This window comes from Monodelphis domestica, chromosome 7 (assembly GCF_027887165.1).
Source record: "Monodelphis domestica isolate mMonDom1 chromosome 7, mMonDom1.pri, whole genome shotgun sequence".
Lineage (NCBI taxonomy): Eukaryota > Metazoa > Chordata > Mammalia > Didelphimorphia > Didelphidae > Monodelphis > Monodelphis domestica.
This window is the reverse complement of record NC_077233.1, coordinates 200452738-200479300: the sequence shown is the minus strand read 5'-3', so window position 1 is coordinate 200479300 and position 26563 is coordinate 200452738. Positions and strand designations below refer to the sequence as shown.

At 36.7% G+C, this 26563-nt stretch overlaps 1 protein-coding gene across 1 annotated transcript in view; it reads right to left on the bottom strand.

Annotated features, from left to right (window-relative positions):
- The window catches only part of TMC1 (transmembrane channel like 1), a 209765-nt gene that overhangs the window by 136235 nt on the left and 46967 nt on the right, over positions 1-26563 (bottom strand). The window lies entirely within an intron of this gene.

Sequence of the window (26563 nt, the reverse complement as noted above, 5' to 3'; positions counted from 1 at the left end):
TTCGTATGTGTGTGTGTGTGTGTGTGTGTGTGTGTGTGTGTGTGTGTGTGTGTGTGTGTGTTTTCAATCCTCCTTTGGCCAGATCAGGCAAGAGTAACATTCTTCTGATGTCCATTCCCTCCAAACCTTCTCATACATACCAATTATGAAAAAGGGCACATTTCAGTCCCTTCTTTCTACAATAACATATTCCTCTACCCTCTTTTTTCTTCCCTTCCTTTATAAAATTTCTTAAAATTAATTAATTTGTTGATTACATTAAAATCCCCATGTATCTTACCCCTTCCCCACCCTTCTCACACCATAGAAGGAATCACTCAACAACAACAAAATCTCTATATAAATTATGTCTTTCATGTTTCTATTTATCAGTTTTTGTCTGGAGATGGAAATTCCCAAGTTATTCTTCAAATATTAATTCTATAGTTGTATATAATATTCTCTTGGTTCTATCCAGTTTAGTCTTCATTATTTCATATAGATCTTTACATGTTTTGTTTTGGTTTTTCAATGCATGCGCTTATCATTTTATATGGCATAGTAGTATGCCATCATAATCATATAGCAGAACTTCTTCAGTCATTCTCCACTTAATGGATATCTCCTCAGTTTCCATTTCTTTGCCACAATAAAGAGCTCTGCTATACTCTCTGGGCATAACTCCAAATTGCTCTCCAAATAGTTGGACACCAACAGTCCCTATTTTTCCACATCCCCCCAAAATTTGTCATTTTGCCATTTCATCATCAATCTGATTGGTGTAAGATGGTATCTCAGAATTGTTTAGATTTGCATTTCTGTAATAAATATTGATTTAGAGCATTTTTTCATTTGCCTATATATGGCTTTGATTTCTTTATCCAAAAACCATGTCATCCTACCTTTTGACCATTTATCAACTAGGGAATGGCTCTTATTCTTAAAATTGACAAAGTTCTCTTTATATTTTAGATATGAAACTTTTAAAAATTGTCTGAATTTTCTGCTTTCCTTCTAATCTTTCTTAAATTGTTTTTATTTGTACAAAACCTTTTAAAACCCTCAAAACCAATCTACCCACAGATTCTTTATTTTCTTATTTAACTCCATCAGTATCTTTTATCCCATTATTCTTTCATACAACTCCTTCCAGTTGCTCAAATAATTTATATTTCTAAGTTTTCTCTTGACTTATATATTTGCATTTTATCATTCCTTTGTGATTCTGGCCTTTTCTTTAGAAATGCTTAAAAGTTCTTTGTTGAATTATTTTTCCCCTGTAGCTTTAAAGGTGTTATTCTTGTAAGTCCATGTCTTTTGTCTTTTAAAATATTGTATTCCAGATTCTCCTCTAATTTATGTTAGAATTGTTTTTCTAGGCTCCTTGGCTCCTACACGCCTTTCAGAAATTTTACTAAACTTTTTCTTTGATATAAAACCTTAGATTTTGTGTATAACTTCCCTGGAATTTTTTCTTTTGGGGTTCTGTTCAAGAATTGATCAATTCACTCTTTTCTATGACTTCTTGAAATATAGCATCCTGGTGTGTCCGTGTAATCATTGTTTTCCAAAAATCTGATGATAATTGTTCAATCTGTTTTCCTGCTATATTTTTATATCAGATGTCTTTCGTTTTGTTTTGTTTTTCATTATTTTGTTGTTTGTTTTCATCCTTCTTGCTGTCTCATGGAGTAACTGGTTCCAATTCATTTATTCCAATCTTCAGTTAGACTGTTCCTTGAGTAAGGTTCTTCTAAGATATTTATTCTCCTTTTAACTTCATCCTACCTCCTCACCAAGCTCTTATTCCATCTTTTATCTTTTGCTTTATTTCCTTTGGATATTGATATAATCTTTTAGGAGAATTTATTTTTTCCTTTAAATCTCTTTTTGAAGTTTCTATAGTTATACCATCCTAATAGCTTGGATTTTGAACATCTCGGTAATTTGGACATCTATAATATTTATTTGTAGTTGTAAATAATTCCTTTGGTATAACCATCTCTCCAACCTTGGTTCCTGATCTGGGATTTTATTCCAAGACTAAATTCTGCTCCAGGAGTAGCTGGAGTCAGTTTAGATGAAGAGACATATTTTCAGTGTGAACAAATTATACCCTAGAAGCTGATTTATTGTTTTGTTGATTTTCTAAATTTAAAGTCAGTAATAGGGAAAATTTTAGTAATGCACATTGAATTTAAAAGTGTTTCCTCACACGCTTGGTGTTTTGAGATCTTGTTGCTAACATTTACCAGAACATCCATGCTCTGACTCCTATTGTGCTTTTGACTGAGATCAGCAGCCCTTCTTGATCTCAGTCTTAGACCTCAGTCTTTTATACTTCCATCTCCTGGAGTCAAGTCCCTGGGATTTTTGAGGAGAGGTCTGATGGATTATCAGGAACTATCTGATATCTCTGGGTAGACCTAGGGGCCTTGGAGTCCTGGGATGTCTCCATGTGAATACTACCAAATTTGTACTGATTACTACCACCTATTAGAGCTTCCAACATCCCTACTGTTTCAACTGCTCTCGGACTTTTTGAAGGAGATTTCTGCTCTAGCTGCCTCAGGATGCAGAGCTTTATAGGCTACAAGTATCTCTCCTTATGTTAGAAGGCTTATTTTTCTGGGCTTCATGCTGACTCTTTGTGTAGTGAAGCTGACTGAATTTTTGGAGGAAATGTTTACTACATTTACTATAGTTGTTCACTGGATTTCTTGATCATTATTTGTTCTGGCACGATTTTTAGGTTTTTGCTGCAGTAGGCACAAGGGAGTTATCTGTCTATATGGATTCAGGCAGTCATCTTGACTGGAGGTCCACAACATACATTTATTGTTTTCTATGTGCTAGGTAGCACTTTTTATACTAGGAACACAAACAAAAATTAAATAGTCCCTGATTTCAATAAGCATACCTTAAACCAGAATATCTATATAGTAACTATATAAAATGAAGCAAAATAAATAAAGGTAAATTTAATGGAAGGAAGGCATTATCACGGTAGGGTTTTTGCAGAAAAAGGTATCATTAGATTAGAGTTAGGAAGAAAACAAGGTTTTTCAAGGGTGGAGGTGTGTTAGGTATGGCGAGAGGACATTGAATATCATATGTGAGTGGCATGGGACTCTGTACCCCCAAATCATAGAAGTACTTCAGGTCACACTATTCCTTCTTTGCTTCCTTGCATTCTTATTAAGGCTAATGAAAGGGCAAGCCTAGACTTCAAAGACATAATGATAAGAAAGACCCTTGAGAGAATTATATCCCTTAGACTCTCCCCTAGGTTTTGAGATGGACATAGATATGCATATTCTGGTTATGTCCCAATACCCTTGGGTTTTAATCTAGCCCCCTAGACTCCTGCATGGGGAGCTATGTGCCTGTAGCCATGGGAGTGGCCATCTCCTGGCCCCAGGGGAAGAGGGAGGGGCAACAGGGGGAGTGCTGCTCCACATGCTGGTTGAAGGAGCAGGTGGCATGCACCAGGCAGCTGGGGCATGTGGGGCTCCCACAGGGGCCATGAGGAGGAGCTAGCCAAGTGTGTGGGCAGGCAAGCTGGCAGGCTACAGTCACTGCTCCTGCAGTGCCCCCAGGCCGGACTGCTAGGGAGGGACAGGGTTGGGTGGGGCCAAGCCAGTGGAAGACTAGGAGGGGCTCCGACCCATGTGCAACAGAGGAGTGCCTAGAACTGATTACCAGACACTTTTAGCACCCTGAAAAATATAGCAATGGCTTTACTCACAATTTTTCCCTCTATGTACTTTTGTGAGACCTTAATCTCAGTGTTAAATAATATCAAAACCAACAAAAGAGGAGGCAACTGGGTAGTTCAGTGGGGGCAGCTGAGTAGCTCAGTGGATTGAGAGCCAGGCCTAGAGACACCCAGGAAATGTCTCAAGTCAAATTTGAACCCAGAGCCTCCTATCTCTAGATCTGGCTCTCAATGACCTAGTCACCTAGTTGTCCTCCTAGCCCCATATTCTACTCAACCATTCCTTCAACAATTAGTAAATGCCTATGATTTAAAAGGTACTGACTTGGGGGGCAGCTGGGTACCTCAGTGGATTGAGAGCCAAGACTGGATACGGGAGGACCTAAGTTCAAATCTGGACTCAGACACTTCCCAGTTGTGTGACCCTAGGCAAGTCACTTAACCCGCATTGCCTAGCCCTTACCACTCTCCTACCTTGGAACCAATACACAGTATTGGATGAATGGATGGAAGGTAAGGGTTAAAAAAAAAAACCAACAAAAGAAAAAAATTGACAGATGAAATTAGTAGTGCTTGCTTGGGCTTGAAGTGTACAAAATGCCAACCTTCAATTGAAAATTTAACCAATGAAATTAAGCAACAAAAATATCACTAATAGGCATATTAGTTAAAGAATTCCCCCTCCTCCTCACTTATCTTAGTTCACAGCACCCCACACAAGTTAAATAATATTAAGACCAACAAAAGAAACCACCTGACAGATGAACAAAGAAGTCACTAAGCAGGTAAGTTAAATAATTAGTTTTTGGTTTATTAAATAATTATATATTACAATTATACATTTTTGTTATTTATGTTGTTTTTTTCTCGAAGCGACACATCACCCAAGTTATGCTTGGTTTTTTGGCAAATATTGACACACCAAGCTCAAAAGGTTGCCCATCACTGCCCTAGACTATGCCCAGCTAAACCCTATATCTTCAGGAAATAAGACAAGGCTCTGACCCTTGTTAGGTGACCAACCCCCATCCCCCACTTTTCCCTCAATTCATTTCCTCCTCATGTCAAGTATCACCTGCTGTAAATAGAGTATAAAAACCCCAGAACTGATCCCTTTGAAGGGGCAGCTTTCCATCCATTCTGTCCTCCCAGCCATATTCAACATGAATTCCAAATTAATACATTTCTCTTTGTATTTCTAACCTAAATTATGGAGCCTTGCATTCTTGCAAAGGGTACCCATCCCAAAACCCAGGGAGTTTACCTCAATCCCCCTACAACAGAATTATGACTGAAAGGGATTTTGGGGTCATTTATTCCAATTATCCTTCCACTTTAGAGATGAGAGAGCTTTGGCTCATGGAGTTAAATAACAACTAAAGTCACAGAGGTGGTGAGAATTAGAAGTTGGATTTGCATTCAAGTCTTTTTTAAGTCACCTCTCAGCCTCATTTTTTTCATTTTAAAGTAAGATAATATCTATTGTACTTGCCTATATGAGAATCATATAAAGATAATACACATAAAGTTCCTTACAAAAGTTAAGGCACTATTTAAATGCTAGTTATTTTTATTTTTATAAACTTTTCAGATCAAAATGTTTAATAATTTTATAGAATTATTAACCTAAGAATAATTTTAATCGCTATCACCATTATTAGTACAATTATATTTTATTTCTTTTGTATGGATAAAGTTCATTAGACAAAGAGAATAAACTATGTTAACTTGCAGATAAGAAATAATGCACTCAGTGTAAGGCTTGTTTCTGTACTTGCATAATTGTGTCAAAGGTTATTATTCAAAGCCCAGTAGGAATATTCAGAAAGAGACACAGGCAAAGAGTTTAAATTCCACTCACAAAGTACCTCATTGTTGGCATGCTTTTTTTTTTTGTCATTTAAACAACATCTGCATAAAAATTTTTTAGATTATGCAAAAATGTTATCATTCAACATCAGCCACAGAATGTGAAAATATTCTTTTGTTCTATCTGGACATCCGCCTGCTATTGCCAGCTGAAAATGGATATATACTACACAGAGCACTTTACATCACTCTGGAAAATTAGCAGTGATAAAGATGGCCACTCTGAAAAATATACACCATGTTCAACCAGAAGGCACACTCTTTTATGTGAAATGAAGGCCTCTGCCAGCCTTCCTTCAGCCAAAGAGGAATTCCCTAAGGAAGCATTTTCCATGCTGAGATCAGCCTTGCTGCAAACTGTGATCTGTCTACATAATATACCAACAGCTGAGGACAATGAGTAAATGCTGACACTGGCATGAAATTCTTAAACATATATCACCAATGCAACTAAAAAAATGCTCACCATACACTGGACTAATCTGTACTAACAAATGAAATTGATTAATTTTAATTAAATAATAGCTAGCATTTGGAAAGCATTTTAAGGTTTGCAAAAAACTTTCCATATATTATTTCATTTTATACTTACAACAACCAGGGGAGATAGATCCTAGTATTATCTTTATTATAAAGCTGAGATAACTGAAGAGGACAGAAGTTAAATGACTTGCCCAAGGTCACCTAGCTAGTAAGTATATAAGACTAGATTTGAACTCAGATCTTTTTTACTCTAAATATAGTAGCACAAAATAAGAGAAAAACTAAATTCAAACAAATTTTTTTCAGGATTTTGGATTAAACATCAAGATCAAATATCTTCCTAGCCAAAGAGTGAAACATGCAGTGGAAAGAATCCCAAGAGCTGAGTTTGCATCCCAACCCTACCATTGATTACATATGAGGCTTTGATTGAGTTACTTAAAATCTCTGGGCCTCCCTTTCCTCACATATAAAATAAGGAGGTTGGACTAGATCATGTCTCAAGTCACTTCCAGTTCTAACTTCCATGATCCTTTGAGAGCAAGATAAACTAAATTTCAAAAACAAGATCCTCTTCTAAGACAGAGACAATTTAATGAGAGCAATAAATGAAAGAGAGGTCCAATGATTTAGTGAGTCTCTAGAGGGTCCATCTTGGAGTCAAGATCCTAGATTCAAAGCCTGTTTATGGCATATCATTGCTTTATAATCAGTTCACTCCCCTCCCTCTCTCTACACTCCCTGAGGACATTCCTCACTTCACCCACCCCTTTGTCCAGCAGCCCAATGGGAGTGCTTCTTCCCTCCCTTGTGAGGGGTAAATTGGGGGCAGTGTACCCAGCCTGTGAGGGGAGGGGCAGAGTACACTGTCTGGGGGGCAGGGGGCTGCCACTTCATCTCTAAAAAGTTCACCATCACTGATCTAAGGGAACAGAAATAAAATGTATGAAAATGGATCCAGTGGGAATGAAGATGAGTGGTTGGATGCATTAAAAAAAATTGGAGAATTTAGGAATAACACAACCTGGCAAATGGTTAACTATAGAGGGGAAGAGAGAGAGACAGAGAGACAGACAGACAGAGAGAGAGAGAGAGACAGAGAGACAGAGACAGAGAGACAGAGACAGAGACAGAGACAGAGACAGAGACAGAGAGAGAGAGAGACACACAGAGAGAGAGAGAGAGAGAGAGAGAGAGAGAGAGAGAGAGAGAGAGAGAGAGAGAGAGAGAGAGAGAGAGAGAGAGAAGAGGCAAGGATGACTCAGAGGTCAATAGATTATAAACCTGGGTGACTGGGAAGATCGTAATGAGTTTAATAAGAATAAAGAAGCTACAGGAATAAAGAAATTTAAGAGAAAAATTATAGTAGTTACTGATATATTTTTGTTGCCAGTGGAAAATACAGGACAGAATATTTTAATACAATAATAAGTAATATTTGTATAGTATCTGAAGAAATTGAGAAGAGCTTTGCATATATCATGTCATTTGATCTTCATAACAACCCTAATAGGTAACTGTTGTTATGTATCCTCATTTTATAGACAAGAAAACAGAAGCTGAACTAGTTAAGTTGGTTGCCCAGTATCAATGATAGAGGGAGGGAGGGAGGAGTCTGAGGGAATATTTGAATTGAGGGCTTTCTGAACCTAAGCCTGCTACTTATCTTATTATGCTATCTAAATGTCATGAAACTAGAGCTTTTATGAAAGCTTTAGGGGGAACTCGGGGAATTTGGGAAATCATCTGTGTGGCCATGATAATTAAAACAATTCGACCACCAAGAGCCAGAGCCCAGAACAGAACTTCAGAGAATACTTAAGGGACTGTAAGAAGAGGAAGAACCAGCAAAACAGTGGGAGAATGAGCAGTTGTAGGACCCTAATGGAGAAAAGGGTATCCAAAAGGAAGATGTGTCAAATGATGCAGAAGTCAATGAATATGACAGAAAAGAGAGACAACTGAATTTGTCAATAAGCAAATTATTTATGACTTTAGAGGTAATTATTTCAGGGAAAAATGAAATTGTAAAAGGTTTTAGAACAGGTGGGTGGTAAGGAAGTAGAGGTGGTGAGTAGATTTCTCTTGTTGAAAGTTTGATGATATGAACTGAGAAACAATTATAACTTCAGGAAAGGTATCATAAAAGGAAGATTTTTAAAAGATAAATACAAGCCTGTTTGTTTATTGAAGGGAAGGATGCAATAGAGATTGGTGATTGAAGATACTCAAGAAAGAGAAGATGGGGCAGCTGGATTGAGAGTCAGACCTAGAGACAGGAATCTGGCCTCAGACACTTCCTAGCTATGTGACCCTGGGCAAGTCACTTAACCCCCATTGCCCAGCCCTTACCACTCTTCTGCCTTGGAACCAATATTAGTATTGGATTCCAAGATGAAAGGTAAGGATTTAAAAAAAAAGAAAAAGAAAGAAAAGATAACTGACAGCAAGATCACAGAGGAAGTATAGAGTTCTGGTGGACTCTCTTGTTTTAGTAAGGAGGAAGACCACTACTTTCTCCAAGTCTGGAGGAAAAGAGTGAATACATTGAGAAGATTAGAGAAGAAAGGACTTAAAAAGTTCACATAGTGCAGCTTCAATTTTCCCCATAAAATATGAATTGTGGGTCGCATCTGCAGTATTTATAGGCTCAAGGTAAAGAGTAAAGGAGGCGATAATAGGAGTTACCAGGATTGAGAATTAGCTAGTGAAAATAATGGAACATCAAAAAGACAAAGAATCCAGAGAAGCAGAAGAGGACATTGTGTGTATGGCTGACCATAAGGCCAAGACTGGAGAGGAAAAGAAAGTGAAGCCAGAAAAAGCTTATCAGAAGGACAGCAGGGAATCAATAAGCCAAAGGTGATGATGAGGGTGAAGAATGCATATTAAATTTGTACAAGTAATTGTGTTGAGAGGGAAAATTCAGAGTTGGGCAACACTTTCAATTAATGCTGATATTTCAGCTCTCATAAGGCAACCTTCTAAGCCAGTGGTCAAGACCCAGAGAATACAGATCCTATTAAGAATGATTGAACCAAGCTGAAAAGTAATTACTGCTTCTATGGCTACTACTTCTGTAGAAAGTAAAGAGAATATAAGCTTCCTATGTGATTATCTCCAGTGTATCCTACATACATCTTGTTTGTACATTATTATTTGCACTCCATTTCCTCACTGTGTTGTGAATTCTTTTAAGCAGAAGCTGTGCTTTGCCTCTCTTTGTATCTTAGGCACTTAGTATCTCCTGGCACATAGTCTCTTAATAAATCCCTTTTGACTTGACTCTTTGAGTACAGACACTTTTCTTTTTTGTATCACCAATATCTACCTTAGAGACACCCAGAACTCATTCAGGTTTTTTGACTTCCCACCAGGCTTAGTGGAGATCAGTCACCAACTCCATTCTTTCTGGTGAGATGGGGAACCACCAGATCTTATCATTTGTCTCTATGCCCTCCAAACTCATGACATTGTCATATGACTTACAAATGTAGCTTAAGAAAACCTAGCCCTTGCCTTCCACCCTGTAGGTAGAAAGGTTTAAAAACTTCTCTTTCTGCTTTGACATTTATCTTTTTCTTATGTGTTATTTTCCTCATGTATAATGTGAGTCCTTGAGAGCAGGGACTGGCTTGCTTTTTCTAATTATATTTCCAATATAATGCTTGGCAATTAGTAAACTTTCATTCATTCATTTCAATGAGTTGGTTACAATAAATTGAATTCTTGGTAGTCTTCAAAGGTAAGCCTATTTGGGATGTTAGGGAGAAAAAACAATGTTTACCAGCTTTTTTTGAAGAGGAAGAGAAAGATAACATCTGAGTGAGAGAACCAACATATTCCTTTTTCTAGTTCCATAAAATTAAAAGGAAATATTGTCAGTCATGTTTCTGGCCTTAAATTGGCTGGTATAGCATTTTATTCTTATTCTCTTGGCATGAGATTACATTTAATTCCTCTTTCTTCAATCTTTATCCTTCTTCAGTATTTTAAAGGGTTTATTTTTTATTTATCTTGTTTCATACATCACATTCACATGCTGGAAATGTTACTGCCTTCTTTTTAAGCTCTATCTTTCACTTACAGAGGTATGGTAGTCACTTTCATCCTTGAAATGTCTTTAAAATATATGATGTGCTGTATATACTATTGCTGTATGTATTTAAGATATTTGCTGCCTGGTCCTCCTGACAGAATTCATTTATAAATGACTCATAACATCAGCTAGTCTGAGTTCACTTTTGAGTGGAACTGAGCAAGTCATATAATTTCTCTACATTTCATTTCCTTCATAAGGGAATAGGGCTGAGATACTTTCTGTGGTCTCTTCTAGCTCTATAATTTGGTCATTTCAGAGTGACAAGATGGTGTGATAGAAAGGCACTAGTCTAAAGGTTAGGATGATTGAAATTGATATATGACTATTCCATTAACTAACTTGAACAAGTCATCTTTGGGACAATTTCTTTGCTTGTAAATTGAGTGGTTAAATAACATGATTTCTAAGGTCAATTCCAGTTTTGAAATTCTATGACCTTTTGCTAATTCATAAATCAAAAACATAAATTAGGTTGTCTTCTTTAGGATCAAACTCATGCAAAACAAAAAAACTGTGTATAAGAATAGTTTACAGAAGCTCTTTATGGAGAACAGTTCATCAATTTTCCCTTCTAGTAAAAAGCTTGGAATAGCATATTGGCATTCACTGTCCAAATAATCCATATTGGTTCATTTCCTTACCTCAAATTCCAGCAGCTGTTTTCTAGAACCTATTGATCATGGAATTTAAAATAGTATTCTTTCAAATGGGGAAAGGAAAGCTTTTTGTAACAAATATAAGAAACAACAAACCAAACCATGCTAAAGGAAGATGACTATTTGAGAGAAATATGTAAGAGAAGGAGATGAACTCCTAGCAACAACACAGACCTTCATTTCATGCAAATAGCTCCAGTAATAAAATGCAGTACAAGGCAACAACAAAATATTACGTTACAAAAAAATGTGTCCTTCAGAAAAGGTGAAATTCTTCTAGGTTTTCTTTTTATCTATAGCACTGAAACTCGCTTATGGTTTCAAAAAATGCTCAATCTCAATAAAAATCAAAGACATGCAAATTAGACAACAAATTTTGAGGTACTATCTCATACCCATAAAGTTTGCCAAAAAAGAGCAATGAAAATAGGTTGCAGAAAAAAACTGTATACTCTCATTGCTGGTGGAATTGTAAACTGTAGAATTTAATATAACAATACACAGCAAAGTTACCAAAATGTCACATCCTTTGACCAAATAGTTCTGTTGTTCAAAATATACCCTGATAGTATTATCAAGCTTCCTGTTCAATATTTTCCTAGGTGTATTATATATAATTGAAAAGAACCAGGAAATGACTTAGATATCCAATGGCAAGGGAGTGATAAGTGATAAGTGATAAGATATGGTATGTTGATGTAAGACAATTGCATAATGTAATTAATTCTGATAAGTATGAAGAATACAAAGAAATCTGAAAAAAAAACATGAAATAATGGAGAGAAAAAAAGGAGAACAAGAAAAATGGAATATACACTAAAAGCAAAAAGTAAATGAGAATGAATGGACAATTAAACATACTGATGGAGACAGAGTCAATGACTAACAAACTATTATGATACTTAAAAGATTGAAATTTATTCAATGTAAATAAATGCTAAACTATTACTATTTGGTGTATTATTGTTAAATATTTACTTTTTAATAAATAATTTTAAAAGTATTTTTATTTTATTTAATTAGATGATTTAGAATAAGTTTCCCTGTTTACAAGACTCATGTTCCTTAGCTCCCCTCTCCCCAAACCCCTCCCATATCTGTCACACAATTCACTGATTTTAACATGTGACATCAATCAAGAAACATTTCCTTATTATTAATATTTGCACTAGGGTGATCTTTTAGAGTCTACTTTCCTAGTCATAACCCCACCAACCCATGTGATCCAGCAATTGTTTTTCTTCTGTGTTTCTTTTCCCACAGTTCTTCCTCTGGATGTGGATAGTGTTCTTTTTCATATGTTCCTCTGAATAGTTCTGGATCATTGCTTTGCTGCTAGTAGAGAAGTCCATTACATTTGATTTTACCACAGTGTATCAGGCTCTGTGTACAATATTCTCCTGGTTCTGCTCCTTTCACTCTGAATCAATTCCTAGGGGTCATTCCAGTTCACATGGAATTCCTCCAGTTTATTATTCCTTTTAACACAATAGTATTCCATCACCAGCATATATCACAATTTTTTCAGCCATTCCCCAATTGAAGGGCATCCCCTCATTTTCCAATTTTTTGCCACCACAAATTGCACTGCTATGAATATTTGTGTACCAGTCTTTTTCCTTATTATCTCTTTGGGGTATAAACCCAGCAGTGCTATGGCTGGATCAAAGGGCAGACAGTCTTTTAGTGCCCTTTGGGCATAGTTCCAAATTGCCTTCCAGAATGGTTGGATCAATTCACAACTCCACCAGCAATGCATTAACGTCCCAATTTTGCCACATCCCCTCCAACATTCATTACTTTCTTTTACTGTCATGTTAGCCAATCTGCTAGGTATGAGGTGATACCTCAGAGTTGTTTTGATTTGCATTTCTCTGATTATAATAGATTTAGAACATTTTTTCATGTCCTTATTAATAGTTTTGATTTCTTTACCTGAAAATTTCCTATTTATGTCCCTTGTCCATTTATCAACTGCGGAATGGCTTGATTTTTTGGTATAATTGATTTAGTTCCTTATAAATTTGAGTGATTAGACCTTTGTCAGAGGCTTTTGTTTAAAAAGATTGTTTCCCAATTTGTTGCTTCCCTTCTAATTTTCATTGCATTAATTTTGTTTGTACAAACCCTTTTTAATTTAATGTAATCAAAATTATTTATTTTGCATTTTGTAATTTTTTCTAACTCTTGCTTGGTCTTAAAATCTTTCCTTTACCAAAGATCTGACAAGTATACTATTCCGTGTTCACCTAATTTACTTATTGTTTCCTTCTTTATGTTCAAGTCATTCACCCATTCTGAGTTTATCTTGGTGTATAGGGTGTATAGGGATCTAAACCTAATCTCTCCCATACTGTTTTCCAATTTTCCCAACAGTTTTTGTCAAATAGTGGATTTTTGTCCCAAAAGCTGTGATCTTTGGGTTTATCATATACTGTCTCAACTGTCTCACTGAGGTCACTTACCCCAAGTCTATTCTACCAATCCTCCCTTCTGTTTCTTAGCCAGTATCATATGGTTTTGATGATAACTGCTTTGTAGTACAGTTTAAGATCTGGTACTGCTAGGCCACCTTCCTTTGCATTTTTTTTCATTATTTCCTTCATATTCTTGATCTTTTGTTCTTCCAAATAAACTTTGTTATTGTTTTTCCTAATTCTGTAAAAAAGTTTTTTGGTATTTCAATGGGTATGGCACCAAATAAGTAAATTAGGTTGGGTAGAATTGTCATTTTTATTATGTTAACTCATCCTACCCATGAGAAATTAATGTATTTTCAATTATTTAGATCTAGTTTTATTTGTGTGGTATAACAAGGGACTATTTGGAATGGTAAATGATAACTACAGATCAGGCTTGTAAATCTTCTTCCTCCCTCCTTCCTCCCTTCTTCCTTCCTTCTCCTTCCTGTTGCTCTTCTATTAGTCTCTTAAATCAATTCAGGGAGAGTTTATGATGTCTCAAATAAAATACACTTTTTCTTCTTTAAATTAAGTAAGGGGTTTATTGGAGAAGAAAAAAGATCACATTGTAAGGAGAGAGGGTATGGGATTTCCCTAATACTAAAATGAGTCTTAGGTTGAAGGTTGGTGGAATATAGTTCAATGTGGGAAATGGCTGATAGGTTTGGAAGTTCAGTCACTATCACAACAGAGAAAATCAGAGAGAACTGGACTTTGTCCTTCTTTCTTTTGTCTCCAAGCCAAGAGACACTTCTCCTTTCTGTCTTCAAGGCTAAAGCCAAAAGAGACCTTCAGGCTTCAGTCTCCAAAAGCCAAGAGACATCAGACCTCTTCTGTCTTCCAAGCCAAAAGATCCAGACTTCAGTTGGTCTGCTCCCTTCCTCCAACTACTTCTCCCAGTCACATTCCAAACCAGAATGTTCTCCTTTGAATGACAGGTCATCAGTCCCAGCTATTCCTGTCTTGTTACAGGCTTTCCCAATTTCTCTCTTTCACATTGGAGTGTTTTGTAGTTGTGTTCATATAGTTCCTGCATTTGTCTTGACAGATAGATTCCTAAGTATTTTATATTGTCTAGGGTGATTTTAAATTGAATTTCTCTTTCTAACTCTTGCTGCTGGGGTGAATTGGAAGTATATAGAAATGCTGATGATTTATGTGGGTTTATTTTGTATCCTGCAACTTGGCTAAAGTTGTTAATTATTTCCACTAGTTTTTTAGTTGATTCTCTAGGATTCTTTAAGTAGACCATCATATCATCTGCAAAGAGTGATAGCTTGGTCTCCTTGTTGCCTATTTTAATACTTTCAATTTCTTTTTCTTCTCTAATTGCTATTGCTAGTGTTTCTAGTACAATGTTAAACAATAGAGATGATAATGGGCATCCTTCTTTCACTCCTGATCTTATTGGGAATGCTTCTAATTTATCCCCATTGCAGATGATACTTGCTGATGGTTTTAAATATATATTGCTTATTATTTTTAGAAAAGGCCCTTCTATTCCTATGTTTTCTAGTGTTTTCAATAGGAATGAGTGTTGTATTCTGTCAAAGGCTTTTTCTGCATCTGTTGAAATAATCATGTGATTTTTGTTTGTTTTGGTTTGCTTGTTGATATGATCAATTATGTGAATGTATCATAAAAGCAATTTGGTAGAACTCCTTCTTTAATTAATAGTTTGTATAATATTGGGATTCACTGTTCTTTGAATGTTTAATAGAATTCACATGTGAATCCATCAGGTGCTGGGGGTTTTTTCTTAGGGAGCTCTTTGATGGCTTGTTCAATTTCTTTTTCTGATATGTTTAAGTATTCTATTTCTTCTTTTGCTAATGTAGGCAATTTATATTTTTGTAAATATTCATTCATATCACCTAGATTGCCATATTTATTGCCATATAATTGGGCAAAATAGTTTTAATGATTGCCCTAATTTCCTCTTCATTAGAGGTGAGGTCTCCCTTTTTCATCTTGAATGCTGTCAATTTGCTTTTCTTCTTTCCTTTTTTGATTAGATTGACCAGTACTTTGTCTATTTTATTTGTTTTTTCAAAGTACCAGCTTCTAGACTTATGTATTTATTCAATGGTTCTTTTCCTTTCAATTTTATTAATTTCTCCTTTAATTTTTAATATCTCTAATTTAGTTTTCATCTGGGGATTTTTGATTTATTCACTTTCTAGTTTTTTTTTATTTGCATTCCCAGTTCATTGACCTCTGCCCTCTTTAATTTATTAATATATGAACTCAAGGATATAAATTACCCTCTAAGTACAGCTTTAGCTACATCCTATAGATTTTGAAAGGATGTCTCTTCATTGTCATTTTCTTTAATGAAATTATTAATTGTTTCTATGATTTGATCTTTAACTAACTGATTTTGGAGAATCATATTATTTAATTTCCAATTAATTTTTGATTTGCCTCTCCATATACCCTTACTAATTATTATTTTTATTGTATTGTGATCTTAGAAGGTTCCATTTATTATTTCTGCTCTTTTGCACTTGTTTGCAATGTTTCTATGCCCTAATACATGGTCAATTTTTGTGAATGTACCATGTGCTGCTGAAAAGAAGGTATATTCCTTTTTGTCCCTATTTATTTTTCTACACATGTCTACTAACTCTAATTTTCTAAAATTTCATTCACTTCTCTTACCTCTTTCTTATTTCTTTTTTGGTTTGATTTATCTAGTTCAGATCTCCCACTAATATAGTTTTTCTATCTGTTTCATCCTTGAGCTCCTCTAGTTTCTCCTTTAGAAATTTGGATGCTATCCCATTTGGTGCATACATGTTGAGTACTTATATTTCCTCATTGTCTATACTGCCTTTTATCAGGATGTAATTACCTTCCCTATCTCCTTTTACTAGATTTATTTTTACTTTGGCTTTGTCAGATATCATGATTGCGACTCTTGCCTTCTTTTACTCAGTTGATGCCCAATAGATTTTGAGCTATCTGCTTACTTTTACCCTATGCATATATACCTTCCTCATTTGTGTTTCTAGTAGACAACATATGGTAGGATTTTGGTTTCTAATCCACTCTGCTATTTGCTTCCACTTTATGGGTGAGTTCATCCCATTCACATTCAAAGTTATGTTTATTCCCCATCATTTTGATGATTTTCTCTCCTTGTCCTGCCTTTTTCTCTTTCAAAATTTCCTTCCACATCAGTATTCTGTTTTTAATCAGTCCCCCTAATCCCCACCCTTATTTTACTTTCCTTTCTCCCCCTGCCCTATAATTTTCTTTTGGGGTCTTTTTAAGCTACGACACACACTCTCCCCCTTGTATTGCTTCCCTTCCCACCCTCCTTTTCCTCCCCCTCTCTTTTTATTCCCCTTTTTTTAGAATCCATTAAATTCCCTTCCTCCTCTCTTTTACTCCCCACCTTTTTTAACTCTCCTCCCCACTCCCCCCTTTTACTTTTCCCCTCTCAGCTTCCTTATAGGGTAAGATAGAATAAATAATTTTAAAAGAAAATTCATTGGAGCATTTTAGCACTATATCTGGGACAAGAAATATATAATGTTTAAAATGATCTTAGACTACTCTCTTGAACACGTTCATATCATTGGGCCATTAACTGAAAAACTAATAATTCATTTGTCCTCTTAATACTTATTGCACACAAACATAATCACTAAATCTCAAAGAAGAGAAAGACCTCAAAGGTCATCTAGTCTAAATGTTACCCAACTTCTACAACCTTCCTGACAAGTGGTCATACAGCTTAAAAACTCCAGTTATTAGAAACCCATTATAATATAAGATAATCTATTGCACTTTACTCTAACTCTGCTTGCAAAGGAGTTTTTTCTACATTGAGTGATCATAACAAGTAATGACAAAAATGCAAGGTGTCAAAGATTAGGGAGTATATAGCCTAGAGGAGATACAAATTTAAAGCTTTTTAAAACCAAAAGAACTTTGTAATTTAGTATAGCAGAATCACTCCAAACCACTGATATTATCTTAGAAAAGTACTAACTTTTCCTTTATAGACTAACCATATGATATCTGTCTTTTACGCATGTAGTTATGTCTAGAGGGTATAATTTGGTTCATGGTTTGAGATTTTATAGCAAATTTAACAGAAATCACATAATTCTTTTAAGGTGGGGAACAAAAGGAGAGCAAAGAGGAAAGAAAGGATAAAGATGCTAAGGGGAAAAGAAATGAGTTAGTATAGTTCAGGGGAAGAGCATACTTCTATTATTATATGGCCTGGGTTCACATTTTAATTCTGATAATGATCCTTGGGTGACCTTGGATAACAACTAGCATTTATGTAGAATTTGAATGTTTGAAAAGCATCTTACAAATAATTTAAAAAATTATTGCTCAGAACAACCTTGGGAAGAAGGTGTTTATCTCCATTTTACAAATTAGGAAGCTGAGGCAGAAAGAATTTAAGTGACTTAACTGGTCATCTGTAAATGTCCACCAAGATGTTATTTGGACTTAAATCTTTTTAAGTCCAGCCCCAACCCTCTATCTATTTCACCACTTACTTGCAGGCTATTTAATATCTCTAGGCCTCAGTTTCCTACTCTATAAAGGGAGGTGTTGGTACCTTATAGCCTCTGAAGTAATTTTCAAGACTATTCAGTATTATGTTTTTATTTATAAAAGGGCAAGGAAGAACAATTAAAAAAACAGCAATGGATGATAAGGAGGTTTAAACCTCTGTGTGCTTAAATGAGAGAAGCAAAGTATATTACTTTTTGATTTGTTTAAATTATATCTACAAAGGATGAGGGGGATGTTTTTCTCTTCCCTACCTATTTAGGTATAAAGGAAGTGTAGCATAATGGTTCTCTAGGGCAATGTTTTAAATCCAAATCAAAATGGCGGCCATTAATTCATTTATAAGAATCTATGAGGCACATATTGACAATTTTTAAAACTAATAATATTTATCTGTTAATTAATTTTCTTAAATATGTCCCAATTATATTTTAACCTAGTTCAGGTTACATTCAAGAATGTTACAGGATGCTTGCAGTGTACTGGCCTAATGCTTGATACTTCTGCTCTATCACTATATTGGGCAGTTTTTTTGTTTTTGCTTTTGTTACTCTAGTGTGAATGTATTTTAAGTGGAAAGTACTATTAAAATGAAAATTGTTCATTAGGGAAATAACTGATGCATTAAAATAATAAAATTATTATATTTTTTAAAAAGATTAATCTTGGCCCACTTAGCTCACTAAGTTATTTTGCCTTTGCTGAATTTAGAAACTAGGCATATGTTTTCAATGGAGACAAGAAGAGACTCTTTATACTTTTTTTGTTGTTCCTACAAAGCCAATGACATTGACTGTCAAGAAAAGGGAGTAAAAGACAATGTTTGTGGAAAGCACTGAGGGAACTGAAGAGCTAGTGGCATCAAATGCTCAATAAATGTGAACATGAAGTTTTCTTTCAGACCAGTCATTTAGATCATATTATAGGGTGCCACCATTTAGATGCCCCCTAGAAGACAGTTGTAAAAAGGTTTGCAGATCATGCCCTCAGAGAGTTTACTTGCATGCTAAGGGAGGACAGATGCAAGAAGTACACAGCTAAGTAAATAAAAAGTATAGAAATTGGCCTTGAGATTTCAATGAGAAGGAAACTTCCTCTAGGAGTGCAAGTTGGTATCTTTTTTGTAACAGTCTTAGAGCAGGCCAGGATGGCACAGTGATAGCATGCTGGACCTGGAGTCAAGGAGACTCAACTTCCAGAACTCAAATCTAGTCTCAGATACTTATGAGCTGTGTTACTGTGGGCAAGTCATTTAACCCAGTTTGCATTGAGTTTACTTATTTATAAAATGATCTGGAGAAGGAAATAGCAAACCACTCTACTATCTTTGCCAAAAAAAAAAAGAAAGAAAAAACCAAATAGACTGAAAAACCCAACTTAAAGCAGAAGTATTTACCCTTTTTTGTATCACGTACTCTTGTGTCAGCCTAGTGAAGCCTACCAACCTCTTCTCTCAACAATATTTTAAATGCATAAAATAAAAATATATAATATTGTTGTGGGAGAGCTTATAATATCTGGTTTAGGGGGGTGGCCATTTAATAATTACCAGACTCCAAAGAATCTTTAAAAATAGAAGAATTTATTAAGTGAATGGCCAGGAGGCAGGTGCAAGTGAAGTCTGCCTCTGTGGGGAAAAAAGGGATCCAGGATTTTTATACCGTAAAGAAATAGAGACTATGTGACCCAGAAAGGAACATGGGGAGGGGGACAACCAAGGAGGATTAGGTAACAAGTATGCATCGTTTATGACATATTAAGCCCCAGTCATAAAGGTGAGTAAACTGCACATCTCAGAAATCTAGTGATGTTTGAGGTGCAAACCCAAAGTTTGCATCCTAGCTAAAACTCATTGGCAAACTAGGAGAAATGCATCTGAAACTAAAGAAATGTACCTCTCCATGAATCCTTTGTTTATGCAATGGTCTCTATTGTCTCAGGGCCAGCTTTCTTCCACCAGCAGCATTCCTGGGGTCCAGGAATTCCTCACATACTCTTTTTGGCCTTGGATTCCTCTAAAGATGTGGGGTTCTCTTGTAGATCCTATACCCCCATTCCATGATTACAACAATTATATTGGAATGAAGATATATTTTTACCTAAATTCACAAACTCCCTAAAACCCATTGATCAGTCCATTGGGGAAGGAATGGAAAAGGAGCTCAGAAGACCCCAAGGTTAAGGGCTGGTAGAGTCATCTAGAGCACTGGGAAGGTGCCTTGCCCAAGGTCACTCAACTATTTTATATCAGAATCAAGATTTGAACATAGGTCTTCCTTGACCTCCAGAGCTTGTATATTATATATTTCTTTATGTATGCACTAGACCACTGTCTCTAGTACTACATGGTGTTATGTAAAGTCTACAGATATGATTCAAGATAATTTAGGGAAAGCATGAAGAGAGCTAACCTTCAGCTAACTAGACCCTTCCTTAGATAATAAACATCAGCCCTTTATCAGACAGACCTGAGAGGTCTTTCTAGTTCATTAAGACCTGTTAGAGCAGTTTAGCCTTCAAAAACCCAGGGTCTCTTCTGCTCTACTATGAGATATTAGGAAATGACTTGACAGTTAATGGTAGTAAGGCAAGACAAATTGAACAATCATTTTTGTATTGGCAAAACACATTAATCAAAAAACTTTAAATGTACTCTCCACCCACCTACCCTCCCTCCCAGCCACCCTTCCAGGCCCTCAGTAACTGCTAGCTATCATCACTGCTGGGTTTCTCATCTTTTGAAGCTCTGAGACCTGGGAGAAGTAACAAAGAAAGAGATGTTGGTTTCTGCCTTATTAAAAACAAAGAATAAAATATAATGGTCTTCCAAATAGCACAGAATGAGCTCTGTTGGGAAAGACAGGTTATTGTCCAGTCCACAGTAGGAATGGGTAACACTGAAAAGAATAAAGGGGGAAAAAAAGAATGTAGAAATAGTCAAAAGAACTATTGTAGGAGTAAGGTGGAGGAGGGGATACGGTTTAAATTGTCTTGCACTTTTTTACTGGGGGTTTTATTGCCACATGCAATTATAATTAAACACAGACTGAGCCAAAGTAGAGAGCTGGTATCTCTCCAAATCCCACACAAGTGAGCAAGAAGAGTAAATATGAAATTCTGAAGTGTGGCTATTCAAAAGGAGAATTAAATGCCAGGAGTATTTGGAAGCTAGTGCAATTAAGCAGTTCATGACACCATTGGTCTAGAGAAATAGTAAAAGCAGCATTTACTATTGAGGTAGTTTGGAAAGTACAATTTTTGTTTTTCATATGCATGTTGAATGACTTGCTCTTTAGGAAGGCATTCAATGCTATCTAGGGCAGGGAAAATGGTTGAGTTCCAGAGTTCCTTTGCATTTAAGAGAGGACTGAGGAAGAAGGGGAAAAGTGGTTGTGCGAGCTCACTGAGCTCAAAGTGGAGAAACTTTCTGTTGATCATTTGGCTCTGCTTTAGTAATGTATTCAGGGTGTGCTGTCACATTGCGATTATGACCATAAAGTGCAGCCACTGTAAATAAGTGTGGTGGGAAGAAAATACATTTTCTTGTGAGACCTGTTGTTACTCAAGTATTTCATGGTAATATGGAACCGCAGTAATACCCAGATGGAAATGCACACTGGAATTAAAGGGCATGGTGGCTGCTTGCTTCAGTTATATCCTGAAACAGCTAAAAGTGGGGACCAGGATTTCTGTCCTTACCAAATCACAATTATTTGTCTGCAAGTGTGGATTTAGTTAAATAAATAAATTGTGAGTACACAGCTTCTTCATAACTACAACCAAATGCTGATTAGGGTGACTTGAGCTCAAGCAATTTTCTTTAGTCTTTCCACCTAGCATTTTCTTTGTTCAAGAAGGAGATGCTAATTGATGCTTATTAGCATGCATTAACAAATGTTAATGAGTATTTTCAAAAGAACAAAAGGAGGCTTGGGTAGAGGGGGGGTTATGTAGTGGGGAGGATGAAAAGAAGAGACTTTTAGAAATACAGACAGATGGAGCAAAGAAAAGCTAAGGGGTTGTCTGGACTCCTGATTTAGAAAACCAGTCCTCCGGATAACACAAAAGAAGGACTGTGAAGTTTGTAATTTTTTTTTTTTTTAAAACCCTTACCTTCCATCTTGGAGTCAATACTGTGTATTGGCTCCAAGGCAGAAGAGTGGTAAGGGCTAGGCAATGGGGGTCAAGTGACTTGCCCAGGGTCACACAGCTGGGAAGTGTCTGAGGCCAGATTTGAACCTAGGACCTCCCGTCTCTAGGCCTAGCTCTCAACACACTGAGCTACCCAGCTGCCCCCAAGTTTGTAATTTTTTAACCCAACGTGTATTCATTTCATTCATAAAGAATAGATTTTTTTCTTCCTATTTTCTGGTGTATCAAGGGGATTCCTATGAAACATACTCAAGTGACTCTTCCTAGCTCTAATTAATTACACTAGAGATTTAAAGATTGCTCTTAGTCACGTGGTGACCTGGCCCTGAAAGAACTTGATGTTGTGGGATGATGTGGCAAACATCTTGGTCTTCCGTGGTAGAGTGAGTGGAAAGAATGCTTCTTCATTTGAAAGAAAAGGCAGCTTCCAGACCAGTCTCTATGCTGAGGGGGTTGGATTAGATCTGCTCCAAAGTCCCTCTCCATTCTAAATCTGTGGCCAAAGGTGTGTCAACATGGAATCTAGAAACACCAACCTTTTGCCTAGTAAGATCTAATAAACTCCAAGTTTTAGAACTAGCTTGTAAATTGGAGATCCCAAAGTTTGTGTCCTGTTCTTGTGAAAATCCACCCTGAAGGGAATCTCCAGCTAGCAGTTTCAGACTGAATAATAGGCCTTATTGTATTAGAGACCCTTTCCCAAGAAGCCCCACACCTGGGCAGGGACCATCCTTTTAGTATCCATTGTAAGCAGCCCCTTCCCTTAGACCCTTACCTCTATCTGTGATTTTTTCCCCAAGCTTGACTGTATTCTGTCAGTATAGTTTGAACACTCCCATTTTTTTTTGTAGCTATAGTAATGTCAATCATCTTTCCCTGCCCCTGGATTTCCCCCAAATGGTATATAGGTTCCCCAAATTCTTTTGTTCCTTGAAGTTGTCAATCTAACTTGGTTTAGCTCTCCCAGGGGTCAGTGTCCAGAGCATCCAGAGTTCAATCCTCAGACTCTGTGTGGTTGCTAGCACACAGCTCTGAGTGGAGGCCTACTATTACACTGAACCCCCCTTGATTAAAGAGTGATTTTCTGACTATTCTAAGTTCTGTGTTTTTTCCAAGTCAACAGGTGCTTAATAAATGCTAAGTAAGTGATAAATCCTATGATCCTATGACTAGATGGGCTCCAAGATTTCTTTATCACTGATATCCAATGAGGAAGAGTTTGATAAAAACAAGAAGATGGTGTTTACCCAACTAAACCTAAAAAAACTTCAGGATATTTCTCTGGGTCTCAGTTTTTTCAAAGTGTAAAATGAAGAGTTCCAACAAGATGTTGAGGGAGGCAAAATTGACCAGCCTTGAAAATACAGCTGGCTGGCCTTGGGAGTTTGTCAGAACCATAAATATGTCAAACAACAGGCCAGGAAGACCCCAACGATATAGAATTGTCAAAGTTCCAAGAATAGTAGGAAGCAGATAAGAGCCATACATGCAGGCAAAATTCCAAGGATAAGGGGCTGGAAAACCAGGCTTACAGAAAAGTATTTAAAGCCCAGCCTGTCAGAAGCAACTCGGAACTCTGATGGTAGAAGTTCCCACTGATGCGTGTATCAGTTTTCACAATAAAGGGCCTTATCCGTGTCTGGTTACATTGCCCGAGATCTTTCCTTGGTGGTGGGTGAATTCCCGGGACCTTAACAATGTCTTATAACATCAATTAGTATTCTAAATCTCTGATTCTTTGACTGTTGTGCATAGTACATTCAAATCAAAATCACTTCAGAGGGATAAATCCATTTTTCCTATTTCTGTCTAAAATTGAAAAGGGAAATAAATTTATCTCCACAAAAATATGCTTCTCCTCCTAATTTTCAAATTCTGTCAAGGAATTCCATTATTCTAGGTTCCTATATTCAGAATCCTTGAGTTATCTTAGACTCTCTTCTCTCTCTCCTTTCATTTCTAATCATTTACCAAGTCTTATTTATTCTTTCAATAGTACTTCTGTTTTTTGGCTTACCTCAGCTTTTGCTAAAATCTAACCTAGGGATCCTGGAACATTAAGCCCCTGCTAACAGAGCCAACAACTGCTCCTCAAGGAATGGTGAAGGCAAGTGTATGTGCAACTACTCCCTAGAGATAGATTGTTTAATATTCACCATTTACATCTAGGAAATTAGTAAACTACAAATCAGGGCTTAATTTTGTCAACTTGAAATCTGGAAACCCCAATTCTGTCCCTGTTTCCTGAGAATTCACCCCAAGGGAAGTCCCAGATTTAGCAATTTTAAAATTGAGATTTGAATTGTGGACTTCAATCCCCACAAGTCCTTGCTTCACTTCCCCAAAATGCTTTGTAATCTCACGGAATTCTGAGGTGGGTGAGATTGAGAAGGTACTTAAGCTGATTGCAAAGGCTTTTGAGGTCTCTTCTCTTTTTTTGGACTTCCGTTTTGGAGCAGACATGGCTCTTTCCATAATGTAGGTGAGGTCTTGTCTAGGCCTCTGGCCTAGGCACGTTTTCCTTATCCTGTATTTTCTTTCATCCTTAGACCTTAATAAACCTCTAAAAAAATATAATACTCCTTGCAGGGAGAAACTAATTTCTACCTGCCTCAGTCTCCCCTAAATTTTAATCTTTACAGTTGGCGACCTAATGGGAAAAAAACTCTCAATCTTCTGATTTAATCTTTATAGCTAGTGCCTAGAATTTTTTTTAAGATGCTTTTTAGAAAACTATCTTGATCAGCTCCTGCCTGCGGCCCCCTCCTGCTCCTGCTTCTGCAGCCTCTCACCTGGTGCCGGAGCTCCCGGCCCTGCTTGTCTTTTTTTTTACCCTCACAAAGCTGTTGATCAGCTCCTGCCTGCCTGCTGCTGCCATCCGCTTTGGAAAGCCTCTTCTCCCGGCCCCACCCCAGCTGCCCAATCCGCTCGGCTCTGCTTCTCTGCGCTCTGGCTCTGGCCCTGGCCCAGCGGACTTTCTCTTGCTCACCTGGCTCACCTGATTCAACCAAGATCCCAAGATCGCAATCACCTGGTACTCGATCTCCCGACCCTGCCTGCCTGTTTCTGCGCCCCAGACCCAGGAGCTTGACCCCAGCCGGCTCATCATCCAGATCCTTGGAGCAGACCTCTCAGGATTCATTTCTACCAGCTGGTAACTATTGGCCACGTGGGCAGATGGTAGCAGGGGAGAGAGAGAAAAAGGGAGAGGAGAAGAAACAGATTTTTCAACCTTAATAGCAATGGGCTGTTTAAAAGGATACTTTTTGACTCTTCTGGTAATTTCATTGACTTCACCTGCCTGTCAGGGAGCAGACTCAGTCCAAAGATTCAACTTTGGAGGGGCAGCTGGGTGGCTCAACGGACTGAGAGCCAGACATAAAGACATGCGATCCTGGGTTAAAATCTGGCCTCAAATACTCCCCAGCTGTGGGGCCTCGAGCAGATCACTCAGACCCCATTGCTTAGCCCTTACCACTCTGCCTTCGGACAACAGGCATTTAAATGGATAATTAATAATTAAAAAAAACCCACCCAAAGAACTTTGAAGAGACTAAAGGCTATATTCTAAGGCATTTCAGACTCCAATGGTTTATAAAAATCTCTGTGTTCTATTGCATTTTTTGTTTAAGGTTTAACTTTGTGATGTTAAATTCATATATTACTGGATTGAATATTATTCTGTTACACTAAAGGTTGATTGAATTTATTTTGAATGTACTGAGTTTTAAAATTCTGTTGCTTTTCCCCTATAACTATTGAACAAATATTATTGTAATTAAGCCCATATATGAAAAAACAGTTTTGCTATTTTGCCTTTGTAAAATTGTCATAGAGGAGAGATGGACTTCAGGACTGGTTATAATTGTATAACAACCTTGGAAAAATTTAATGTGCTAAATATCTCAAATGATTTTAAGGGTTTTTTAAATATGATTTTTGTAAATTTTTTTAACAATCTCTGGCTATTTTTGCCTGCCCCTACCACGAGGTAAGGTCCATTCTAGTAGCTGAAGTGAAATACATTTTATAAACCCCAACCTTCCCACATGTGAATGGAAGTTGGGCAGTTAATCTCAGGGCATTTGTACCCCTCTAAGCCTCCAAAAAAAAAAAAAAGGAGCATCTCACATTTATACTCTTCAACTCATTACTTTACTTGCACCAGAATGATATATAGATTTCTTGATTATGTTCTTAACCCAAGATGAGTTTTACTTTGTTTTAAAAATATGTTTAAATACCAAGGTTGAAAGATTGCTATGTTTGTAAAAATTGTGACAAATGTCCATCAATTCATAGGCTTTAAAAAATGCCATGCAGCAACTTATGTGAAATATGATAGTGTGATTGTTTGCTATTGTAATTAATTGGGCTATTGAGAATTTTGGGGATTTTGATAACTACATATTTGTACTACTGAATTTTAAAAATTAAAAAATTGTTAACCTTATTCAATTCATTTGCCTTCTACTCACAGTGATCATGGCCAGATATTGAGGAAATGGATCTCATTTTGGTGAGAAAGCTTTGTAATCCTAATTTTCTTAGCTGACACAGTACGTTAATGATTATAAGCTATATTTTTGAATTTTAAAGCTCT